The following is a 12,613-nucleotide window of genomic DNA, read 5'->3' on the forward strand; positions in this document are numbered from 1 at the left end:
TATTTAACTTTTCAGGAGAAAAATTACTTACAGTGTCCACATGTAAAGGTGCATGAAGTACTCTGTGGAAGGTCTTTGCACTGTCAGGACACATCCGGAGCAGCTGCCATTAAGGATGTCTTCAGGAGGGACCCTAAGAAAAGCTGGGAACACAGGAATAGTGGGATTCATGTGTAAGTCAAAGTCACAAAAGGGCACCTTGGGGCCAGATTTGGCCCTCAGACATGTTTTGTTTGGCCTTTCAGGGATGGCCCCCACCAGGTTTTAAAGTTGCAAAACAGTAGCTAACATTTAAATAATTAGGAGTTTTCATGCTCACACAAAATAAAACTCTCTGGTTTCTCTTAAGAAATCAGAAGCTCTGATTACACAAAAGCTTCCCTCATTCCTGGATGCAGCAATCAGCTTTACATACTGGACTCTGCACTTTCCCATGGTCTCTACCCCTCCTATCTTCTCCCCAAACCCACTGGCCTTGGGTACATAATACGTTGCTGCCCTGCGTGTCTTAGCCTCAGCCCATTTCATTTATTTATGATGGTACCTGGGCCCATGTGAGATAATTATGATTTAATCAATTAAAAAGTACTTTCCCGTAAATATTGATATATTATTTGCTCTTTACAACAGCCCTTCAGATGGGTTAGACAGATGGTATTTACAAAGAAGGGAAAGAACTGTGACTCTGAGATGCTGCGTGACTTGCCTGAGGTGACAAAGCTGGTAAGGAACAGAGTCCACACATGGAACCAGGTTTTCTGATGCTCAAATTGCTGCTGCTTTCCCCAGTGCATTTGCTGGTGGCCGTGACGTCCAGGAGTTTCTAGATTCTTCAGAGGAAGGAACTGCTTTTATATCTCCTGAAGCCTTGATTGAGGTCATCTAGGAGAGTGTGAAGGAGGGCGGGGAGGTGGCAGACAGTAATGTCCCTTGAGTGGGAAGGTGCAGTTGCTGACACAGGCACTCCTGTGCTCACTGCCAGCGCCAGCCTTGGAGAACAAGGCATGACAATTGGCTTAGCGCTAATGAGTGCATTTTTCTCTAGGTCTGTGTTTACCAAACCTTTCCATTCCATAGACCTGTAAATGTAGAGGTATCTGTAGGGTTGTCTTATCCATGTCTTTTGCTAAAACAAATATCCACCTATTTTTCACCATCATTTCATAAAAGAACGTAGTAATGCTAAAAAAAAAAATAGGCAGACAGCAATGAAACAACTTTTTAAAGTCAAATAGATTTAAAATTCATTCTACTATGCTTTTTCTTTTCTCATTTTGCCTTGGATTGCTAAAAACATCACCAGACCAACACCAGCTGTTTGGACTAGCTTTTCAGAAATCCCGATTTAAGTCATATGTTCTGTTCTGAGTGCTGAAGTGAAATCATCTAGTCCAAAGAAAGACATCATAGAAATTAATTAGTGGATGCCGGAATGTTTCCCATTCTCTATCATTAACAAATGATTTGGGGATTGGGTGCCTGGTGAATCCAAAGTTCCTATTGTGATACGTATTTAAAACTAGTTTCTCTCCAACACTAGTCGAGGCCAGTAAGCAGTATTACGCCTATCCTTCCAGTTACTTAGAGAACAACTGTGATGGTTCTGGGGGAACAGGTAGTCCTACTCGTTTGTTAAGTTTTGTTCTTGGCTTAGACCATTCTGAACAGTTTAACAGCTTGACTTGGGAATCTCTAGACAATACCAAACATGATTCTTCTACCTTCTAAGTCACCTTTTCCTGTCTTTGGTCTCACATTTTATTTGAAATTATAATTATATCCAGAATTAGTTCTCACTGAAATATCAGCTTTACTGAACGGTGAGAAATTTCTATCATAAAAACAGCCATTTTTATGACCATTATTTATCCTGGTGAGTGCCAGAAAAAAATGTGTGTGTGTGTGTGTGTGTGTGCATAGGCGTATCCTGTCAGACTCTCCTTGCCTCCTCTTCCTTCAAGCAAAATTTCGCAGCTTGCTTAGCACTTAGGAACAGTCCCCAGAAATGTCACCTGATTCACCAAGATTCCCTGCCCACTCCTTTGCTTGTTACCCCCAAGGAAAGCTGTCTGTCTGGCTAGTGAATTCACTGGACAGGAGGCTAAGTCCAAAGGGTGAAACCTCCTTTGGATGTCCAGTAGCGTCTCAAACTTAATATGTCCCAAACTGAGCTAGTAGCCCCTCCTCCACTCCTGTAGAAAACTCCTCCTGCTGCAGGCCCCCCATCTGCCTGCCGGCACCTCTACCCATACGGCTCTTCATGCCAAACACCTTTCTCCCACATTCTACACCCAACCTATCAGCAAGTTCTATCAGCTTCACCTTCAAAATATATCCACCCAAATCAAAATCACCACAGAATCATCACTTCCACTGCTACCACGTGGGTCCAAGCCACTGTCATTGTTCCCCTGGATATTTGCGGTAACTGATCTCCCCCTTCAGTCTGTTCTTCCGGCTACAGCTATAGTTAATGTGTACATTAGATGATATCACCTCTGATTCAAACTATCTAATAGCGTCACCTCTCAATCCAAGTAAAAGCCAAGGACGTATAAGCCTGGTTCCCCATCACCTCTCTGCCCTCATCTCCCAGTACGTTCCCCCTCCTTTACTCTGTTCCAGTCATACCAGTCTTGTTTTGCCCCTTGAGCATGCCAAGCAGGCTCCCATGTGAGTTTCTATGCTCATTTTCGTCTTCCCCAGATAGTTGTGTCGCTGGCTTCCTTACATCCTTTAGATCTGTATGCAGCTGTCACGTTACTGAAGCATCTTTGACCGCTTTATTTAAAATATTTGCACACACTGCCCGCCCCGCCGCCCCACACTTTCTCTTTTCGTTCTCTGCTTATTACCACATAAAGTGGTCTTTGATTTTTGTCTGTCTCCCTCTCTGGTGCCATCACGTATGGCTATGGCGGTTGCGCTTTGCTCAGCCTGTGCAGCCGTGTGCAGAGGCCCTGCTCTCTCCACTAGAATGTAAGCGACAGAAGGTCATGGCTTTTTATCTGTGTTGCTCACTGCTCTATCCCCAGGGCCTAGAACCATACCTGACATATAGTGGGGGCAAATAAATATTTGGTGAACAAATTAATGAAATAAATAAAGTACTGTTACCAACATTCTGCCCACTTAATGGGGTCAAACAGTTTTTTCATATTACAAAAAATACTGTTCATCATAGAAAACAAAAATAAGAAAGTCATCCATTATCTTACCACTTTGGTGCATATCCTTTCACACTGCTTCCTCTGCAGATTATTTTTTCCCTAAAAAATGGTTTTATACTGTACATACTACTTTTTTTTTTTTTTTTTTTTTTTTGTGGTATGCAGGCCTCTCACTGTTTTGCCTCTCCCGTTGCAGAGCACAGGCTCTGGATGCACAGGCCCAGTGGCCATGACTCACGGGCCCAGCCGCTCCGCGGCCTGTGGGATCTTCCCGGACTGGGGCACGAACCCGTGTCCCCTGCATCGGCAGGCGGACTCTCAACCACTGCGCCACCAGGGAAGCCCTGTACATACTACTTTTAACCCAATCATTTCACTTAGTATATAGTGAACATCTTTTTATGCCGGTAAATATTTGTCTAAAGCATCATGAATCACTGAGTGAAAATGGTGTTTTGATGCATGAGCATACTGATATACCCTTGATCTGGGAAGAAGTAAATGAGGATATTATTCAATGTACCCAACAAAAGATTGCATGAGCTGGGAGAGATCATAGCAACACCTCCTCTTCTCCCTACCTCCCAATAAGTCAGACATATTAGGTAGAGGGGTTATCTGTTACAGAGAAAAGACTTCATGCTCTTGTGACTCGAATACACTTAATGTAGGAGGCTAGCTTATTGAGAGCCTATCTCCTCGGGCAGCCTCATTCTTAAAACACAATCTACACAGACTTGATTTGCTGTGTCTCTGAACTGCAAACGAGGAATGTCTTATAACCAAAATCTAAGGTCCAAATGTGCCATTGATTATTAGCCGAAGTCTGGTTAATATTGGCTTTTAGAAGAATAAGCCCATTTTAGCCACAATATTATCACTAAATTAGTCTCATTAAAGACCAGTGGTTATTAGCACTTCAAGCACATAGATAACACTCCTTTAAGCTCAGTAAATGAACACAGCTCTTTATGTTCTCTGTAAGACTTAATATTAGCCAGACTTTGTAGCTAGTTTTCAAGTTAGCTAATTAAAAGTGTCATTGGGGCTTTACTCTCAACAGATTAGCTGCATGAATCTATCAGGACTCAAACTACTAAAACACAGGATGTTATTTTGATAGTTTTTGAAAGCAACCGTTCTCAGTCTCCTTCAAGAATTCCTTTTCCCTTAGATGACTTCTAGAACTAAGGTTTTCAAGTCATCTAACCTCCTGATCTCCTGATAGCTCCTCCCCCTTCCTTCATTTTCTCCAGAGATCTCATTCAGCAAATTTTATAAATATATATGCTGATATCAACACTCTAAAAAGGAGTTATAGACTATCTGCAAAAGTGTCATTCAAAGCTAAACAGATTGATAAACTGAAAAAAGGAGCTCTGGCAAGTTATATATTAATTTTACTATAATATACATGTAGCTTTTTATTTACCAAGAAATCCTTCAGAAAGTTAAAAAGTGTTTTATCTTACTCTAAGATTAAATGAAATCTATAAATTATCTAAAATCATTTTCTAAGAGACAACAAAAAAATAAAACTCATGGCAGGAAAAGTGTTATATTCTTAGAACCATTGAATACCGTAAGAATTTGAGCTAAGATCTATAATGTGATATAATCTGTCACTTTTATAATCAGACCCCAGAATAATCACAACCCAAATTACTTCCCAAGTATTTCTACTCCAGGCTTTAGACTGTTGCTAAGAAACTTAAGCACAATTTCTAAAAGAGCCAGTAAGAGACCCTTATTTCCCATACCTCTCTTCCAAGATATAATATCTGATGCAATCTTGCCACTTTTTCAGCCAATGAGATTAGCAAAATGAGGTATCTACTGAAATGATTGAAGCTTGTTTCTTCCACATGGGTTGCTATCGCAATATCTGCCTTTGATTTAAAATTGTTTTTCCATTAGCTGGGAGCATGGTTGGACATGAGAGTCATGTCCACATCCAGTCTAATGTAACTATTTCAGGAAGTGTTTGCAGCTCATATCAAGAACACCAAATTGCATCTCCCTAGGGATGCTTCACAGTGCTTTTTGCTGATTTCAGCGTGGGTGCGTGTGCCCTCCAAAGGAAAGATACCGCAGCCCTCTCAATTCCGTACAGATTACCTAACCTGGAGCACATATTCTTGGAGAACACAGTAATATTTCAAAAATAAATGGTTTTCCTTTCTAAATTATTCCTTATGCACTTCTACCTGTATTCTTCCTTTAGACCCTTATGATTTAGAATCAAAATTGGAGGTTTTCCTTTGGTGTTATCTTTTTTATTGTGTGTGTGTAAGAGAGAGAGACAGAGACACACAACACACAGGAAGGGAGGGAGATGAGTCTTTCCTTTAAAGCCTGTCTATTACATGTGCTGAGATATTTTCATTCAGACTTTTTTCATTTTAATCATTGGTTTTTTAATGCCAGTTATGCAGCTCAAATAACTGAGCTTCAGGGAAATGGCGATATTACTAAATCTATCAAAATCCTGCAAAGGGTGTGCCTGACTTAGTCCCTTTTCTCTCATGAGCATCAGGGCTTGGTGGGAACTGAGTTGAAGTCCCCAGAAATTAGTCAGGTTAAATGAGTCTTGATGTATTTGACTCAGTGTCCTGGTCCAAAATAGAAGAGGACCCCCTACCTGTTTTATATAGACTACTTACTGCCTTTGATTTCTTAGGCCATTATTTCTACATTTTTAACCCCAAGTACCAGCTGTGTAATATAAGGATATGAATCATATATGACCTTTTTCCCTTTTGATTTTCATCTTTTCTTACTTTTCTCATTGGAACAATCTATAAATGAAGCCTAAGTTACCTTCTCAGTATGTCAGGAAATCCTAAAGGTGATAAAATAGAAAATGTTGGCACTAGAAACAGTTGTGCTAGTTGGTTTCCATGATCCTTTAGCAGGTTTCTTCATTGTTCTTTGGTATCAGAGAACTTGACAGTGCCACCTGCCAGCGATGCAGTTTCCCTTGATGGGTGAGTGAAGTGTGGAGTTGACTCTCCTTATCACATTTGTCCTTTGGCTTTGGCGTCAAGGCCAACCAGAAGAAGTTGCACTGGCATGAGCAGGGCTGTCCTTGTGGTTGGCCTGTTGGCGAAATGCTGTCAGACCTGATGATGAATAGGCCTGCAGTACAGTGAGGTCACTTACTGCACAGAGAATCCTAAACACAGCCGCCTCACCAGAAACAAAAGGCAGCAGCATCCTGCAGCAAAGAGGCCGTTTACCAAAGGATTGCCAAGTCAGACAACTGTAGCTGTAATCTGTAGCTCTCCGTTCCTAACATGTTGAAGTTTGGAGGGAACATTGGAGAAATTAGTAGTTAGTTACCTTTTACATAACATTTTAGTAGAAACTTGAAGCGTTTCAATTAAGAAAATGCAGAGCGTGTGTATCGGTACATGCACCCTCACACACACAAATGTGTACTTGGAAGAGCTCCTAGCTGGGTCCACATTCCCATTTCCTCTAGACCTTTACTAGCTCAGGCTCTGTCATTTTCCTTACTTTTCTATCTGCAACTTTGGCTTCTGTACTAGCTTCTTCATTTTAGCATATAGATATGCCCAAGTGGCTCCCATCTCTAAGAAAAGAATGCTTTCTTAGTCCTGCATCCTTCTGTAGCTATGGCCTAGTTTCTCTCCTTTAAAGTTAGTTTCTTAAAAGAATATTCCACCACGGTCCTTCACCCCTCTGCAGTCTGGCGTCCCTCTTCCTCCTGGATACTATTCCAAGGTCACTAATGAATTCCCCTTTGCCAAAACCAGCAGGCACCTTTCAGGCCTCGTGAGAGTCTTCCCCGGATTATGTGACCTCTCCTCCGCCTCTGATGCCGTTGACCCTCTTTGTCCTTGAAATTCTCTCCTTCCTTGGCTTCCTGGATGCTGGCTCTTCCGCTTTTTCTCCTATCAAACTGCTTCTTCCTAGCTTTCTTCCTGTGGCTGTTCCTTTAATATTATTGTTTTGCCAGCGTCCAGTCTTTTCTGTTGCACTAATGTGTACTATCTCGGGCTCTCCCTCATTTTCATGTCTTCACCTGTAGGCACACAGCTCTCCTCCCTGGACTCACAGATGACTCCACCTGGACATTCCACACCTCTGCCCCGACAGCTGAGCTACCCTTTCTCCCCAAAGGTGACTCCTCTTCATTATTGCCTGTGTTAGTAGATGGAACTTTCATTTACCTGCTGGCCCAGCTGGAAAACCATGAGCAGTGCCAGGCTCCTGCCGGCCTCCGTTTCCTGTTAGTCTTCATGACCTGTGGATTGTTGGAGAAATCTGTCTGTGGTAGGCCATTTCTCTCCAACCCCAGGGCAACCTTTTAAATTCTGTTCAGGCCCCCATCATTTCTCACCTAGTTCATCTCCAGAATTTTCCATCTCTTCAGTCTCTTCCCCCTTCTGCTGTCAATGATCTTTTAAAGGCCCAAGTCCCTTCTCTTGCTTGAGGCACTCATCTCTTTGGGGGTAGGCTCTTCTCTAGGCATCTAAGCCCTCTCATGTCTGGCTACACCCTAACTTTCTGAGCTCACACCCTGCAGTCCCCCCAACCCCCAGCATGGACACATATACACATATATACGCATACAGAGCCTGTTCCCTGAAAGAATTATGTTCGTCCTAGCCTCTCTGCTCTTACCCGTGCTGCACCCTCTACCTGCAATATCCATTCTTCCACTCCTTCAGATGGATTCTGACCTGTAGGTCCTCTGAGACCTTTCTTGAACAGGTGTCCTGCAGGCTCCCCTCAGCCCTGCACTCCACGCTGGAGCTGGAGCTGTCTGTTTACTTGTCTGTTTATCTCACTTGTCTGTATGTATTGGAAAAAAAAAACTGTGTCTTCTCCAAATTTTCTGCCACATACATACCCAGCATCCGCTCATTACAGTGAAAGCGTGTGCTGATTTCAGCTTCTGATTTTAGGTTCTTAGCCGTAGTGACCAGTCACAGAGGTCATAAGACGGGACTTCATCTGCATTAAATTCCTGGGCCATATGGTGATCACAAGTTGTGTTTTCTGACCAAAAAATGCAAATAATCATTCATCCTTTATTGAATACATTAATAGTAAAATTATAAAATGAATTCTGCCATGGCTCTCAAGGGGGTACCAAACCTTGCCTCCCAGATGTGAGCGGGTCCCCTAGCAGTGCCTGAAGTGGCTGCAGTTTCATCTCTGGTCCCCTGCAGAGCCCTATCCTCTCCTAGTCAGATCTGCCAGAGGCAGCTTAATGCTACCCAAGCACACCGCAGGCCTCCGGGTTCTCCACAATCCCTTCCACAACTGACCCCTGGGAGGCCCTGCTTGTTCCATCCATTTCCTAAAGAGCTCCTGTCAGACGGGCCAGGTACAAGGCCAGCTCCTTGTACACCAAAGCCACAGTGGGGGAAACCCTGGGCATCACCCAGATGGGATGTTGCCTGTGCTTTTCGGGGCTTGGCTTTTATGTCATTATTTGCCCTGCACTTCCCCTGTGGACATCAGCCTAAAGAAGATATCCAGAGAAAGACAAACACTGTATGATATCACTTATATGTGGAATCTAAAAAATACAACAAACTAGTGAGTATAACAAAAAAGAAGCAGACTCACAGATATAGAGAACAAACTAGTGGTTACCAGCGGTGGAGGGCGGACACAATATAGGGTGGGCGTGGGTGTAGGAGGTATAAGCTAGTGTGTAAGATAGGCTACAAGAATGTGTTGTACAACACGGGGAATATAACCAGCATTTTGTAATAACTGTAAATGGACTGAAACCTTTAAAAAAATTTTTGTAATTTAAAAAAGAAAATTAAAGAAAAGATATTCTGAGAATGTCCTGCCAATTCAGTCTGCCTTGAACGGCGCCAGCAATGAAAAAGAGGAACAAACTGACGGGGTCATCTGGCCCCACCTTTGAAATCCTTTCCTCCTCTAAGCAGAAGAGCAAGTCCCTACCTCTAAATAACTGCAACAGATCTTTTTCTTCTTTTATTTACATTAAAAAGCATCCCTGTAAGAGACACATTTTAATGCTGCTCAGGGAATTTATTCTCATATTTGACTTGAATGCTTTCTTGATATAATTTCCATCCTCAGAGAGAAGAAAAGCTGATTGGCATTATCTGTCTTAAAAGTCTGTATTTTTTATGGCCACCACTAAATCTCCTGGACACAACATCTTCTCCAAACACAACAAGCTCAGTTCCTTTATCTTTTCTGCATATATTGCATTTTCCAGTTCTTTGTGTCGTTAGGCTGACCTCTTGTAAATTACAGTATTAGACACTGAAGAGTGCCAGAGAGGAGACAGCAGATACGGTGCTTCTGGAGGGGCTTAGAATGGCTTCCAGAGGGGAAGAGAAAATAAATATGTGAAATATATTTACACACAGAAACACTACATACACAGCTCACTTTAGCTGTGTAAATAAAGTTTAAGGAGTATTAGAGATTACTGTGTCCAAAGTTGGCCAGTTATTGTGAGAAGAGTAATGAACAGTGTTTGGAGGCAAAGGGGACCCAGCCTAGAGAGGAGAAATTGGAAATTCTCTTTGCTGCTGATCAGTTGTGTTCACTGATCATATCCGTCTCCAGCCCTTAGCACAGCACCTGGCTCATTTTAGGCATGCAGTAGTGTCTGTTGACTGGATAGCTAACTGATTGGCTGTAGTACTCTAGTAAGTGTATACCAGTATGATTCCATTTGTACATTTGCAATTAATTCTTATATCCTGTATACTCTCAGTCATGGAAGTTTTAGGATTTTAGAGAAGAACTTTAAGTAGCAAACGTTAACGATATGCTACCCTGCATTTGTCCCTGCTAGAGTTCATTTCAGTCACCTTCCTTCTAACTCTTTCTCCAGCTGGCCTACGTGTGTGTAAACCAGTGGAAAAGGCAGGAGCTCATCTTGAAATGATTTTCCAGCCTGCTTGTTTAGTTCAGTCCGTCTGTTTCTCAGCTCTGCTGCCACATTGCCTTCATTTTACTTTACTTAAGGGATTTCATTATGAGGCAATTGCCTCTGAAAAAGGTTATTCCTCCCATTCAACCACACTTAAACATCCTCTTTCCCCATAGCAGATTATCATACTTTGCTACCCTAGCGACCTCCACTGAAAGACTGCGTCCTAGGTTTGCTTTTCTGCACATGATGTTTGGGTCTCAAGTCATCTTGCAAATACTGATATATATTTTAAAATCTATAAATGCAATCTCGTATTCTGGATTGGATCCTTGAACAGAAAAAGGACATTAGTGAAACAACTGGTGAAATCTGAATAAGGTCTAATTTACATAGTAGTTCATTTCTTAGTTTTGATCAATGCACCATGGTTGTGTAAGGTGTTACCATTAGGGGAAGCCAGGGGAAGGGTATAAGGGCACAAACATTTCACAAAAAGAGGAAATGTTAGGAACCCACGTGCACGTGAACATCCTGGTTATATTCAAAACAATTTTTCAAGCATGAGAAAAATTGCAGACTACCAAAGTGTACTTCAGATAATTCTAGGCTTTGTAAGGTAAAAAAAAGTAAAAACAACCCCTGTTCACACTCAGCCCCGCTTCCGTTCATTTTCCTCCAAGGTCCGCTCCCTCCGTTCCCACAGCTTCAGCTGTCCCCTCTGTGCTGCTGTCAGAAGTGCCCCTGGCTCTTCCACATCTCTCAGCCCCACATCTACAAGGGCCACGCCTGCTGTCCTCCACACAAGCACTTGATATTCAGCGCAATTAAATCTCAATGCTTTTCCCCCACCCCCGGCAGCCTGCCCTGTGTTGGCCAATGACATCACCATCCTGTCTCCCAAGCTAGGACTTCAGAGTCGCCTTCAATTCCAAATGTCACTTCTTCCAGAAGTTCTCCGTGTCTACACACTCACCCCTTTCGCTTTCGCCTTGTGGTTACCCTGGAAGAGCCCCTGGGGTACGTGGTCAGGACTGTCCCTGCCAGCAGTCTCTCCACCCTCCCAGCTGCCTTCAGGAGGTGGGCATGACCAAACGCCTCAGTGTTACTTTCCTTCGTTTAAAAAGGACCAATGGCTCTATATTGCTGCTGGCCTGAACAGTAATAAACACCCACCTGGAAGAGAGATGTATTATATACCTATATTAGATGGTCAGCTCAAACCCACCTCCCTCCTTCCTCCACCTTCATCTCCTGGAAAGTAGAAGAAGCACAGGCCTTTGGAGTCAGAAAGTCCTGGCCTTGAATCCCAGCTTGTGACCCTGGGCAAATTAGTTTTTGCCTCTGAGCCTCAGTTCCCTCTCACATAAAATGGAGGTTGTACTTACCACGCGGGGTTGTTGTGAGAATTAAATGATGTACGTTGAGGGCCACACCTGAAGCAGACTTCTCTCATTGTTAATCCTGTAGGGGTTCATGAGGGATAGGCCTCTTGATCATCTCTGTCATACCTGTGTGTTATTGAAAATGGAAGTTGGTTATGTCTCATGGTCCCTCCTGGGACCGTGGTCTACCTTCTACAATAGGGGGCCTCTTTGTAGGGAAGCTTCATCCCACAGGGAGGGATTGAGCACTTTCCCTACACCCTCCCCAGCTGGGCTGGGACTGTGTGCTGCTACCTGCCACAGGTACGGCCCCAAACCATTAGAGTTGAAGGGAGCCTACCCTTAGGAACTGAATTTTATTCCCCAGAGTATAAGGGCCGTGTCACTCACTTGGTCTGTTCTCACTCTTGTGGGTGAAACAGGAATTTTCAGCAGAAGTCTTCAGAGCCTATCATATATTTATCAGGAGTGCTCCAAACTAGAATATGCCTGTCCCAGACCTCCATGGGGGATGAACTTCACCTAATTGGTTCAGTGCCCTTTTTTCAGTGGCCTAGTACAGGAGCTGGCACACAGTTGTGCTTAATCAGAATTGGGTGGCTAGATAGATGAATGGAAGGATAAAGGACTTAATCTCTAGGAGTTGTCCAGTAATGCATACTTAATTGAAAGACTGAATAATGAATTCCCCAACAAGCTACGAGTTAGGCCAGTGGTTCTAAACCTTGGCTGCACTAATCACCACGAGAGTTTTTGTTTTAAGACTGATTTCTGAGTTCTACCCATACTTATGCCCTATTATTTTCAAAAGCTTCCCAAGTGATTCTAATAGACAGCCAAGGTTGGGACCTACCATGCTAGACCAATCTAAAAATATGTATGCTGTGCATATAACTCTTATTTTCATGTTACCATGTTGTGTTGTGATTATCAGTTTATGTATCTTAGGTACTGTGACTGTCTCATTCATAATTGTCTTCCTAGCGCCTGGCACAGTGCTTGGCATGTAGCAGATAGTCATAAATGTTAATTGAGTTGGTGGCTTCTTTCATTTAGGTGGTACTATGCAATTTTCTTGTATCCTAAGACAAAGAGAAAATGCTAGCACCATGAGTTTTGTTTTGTGTATGCGTATGTGTGTGTGTGTGTGTGTGTGT

At 42.9% G+C, this 12,613-nt stretch overlaps 1 protein-coding gene across 1 annotated transcript in view; it reads left to right on the forward strand.

Moving 5' to 3' along the window:
• PLEKHM3 (pleckstrin homology domain containing M3) overlaps positions 1–12,613 on the forward strand; it is a gene marked incomplete at its 5' end in the record, with an annotated part of 161,202 nt that overhangs the window by 66,839 nt on the left and 81,750 nt on the right. The gene's annotated exons all lie outside the window — the stretch shown is intronic.

The sequence above is a fragment of the Hyperoodon ampullatus genome (genome assembly GCF_949752795.1).
Source record: "Hyperoodon ampullatus genome assembly, chromosome: 8".
Taxonomy (NCBI): Eukaryota; Metazoa; Chordata; class Mammalia; order Artiodactyla; family Ziphiidae; genus Hyperoodon; species Hyperoodon ampullatus.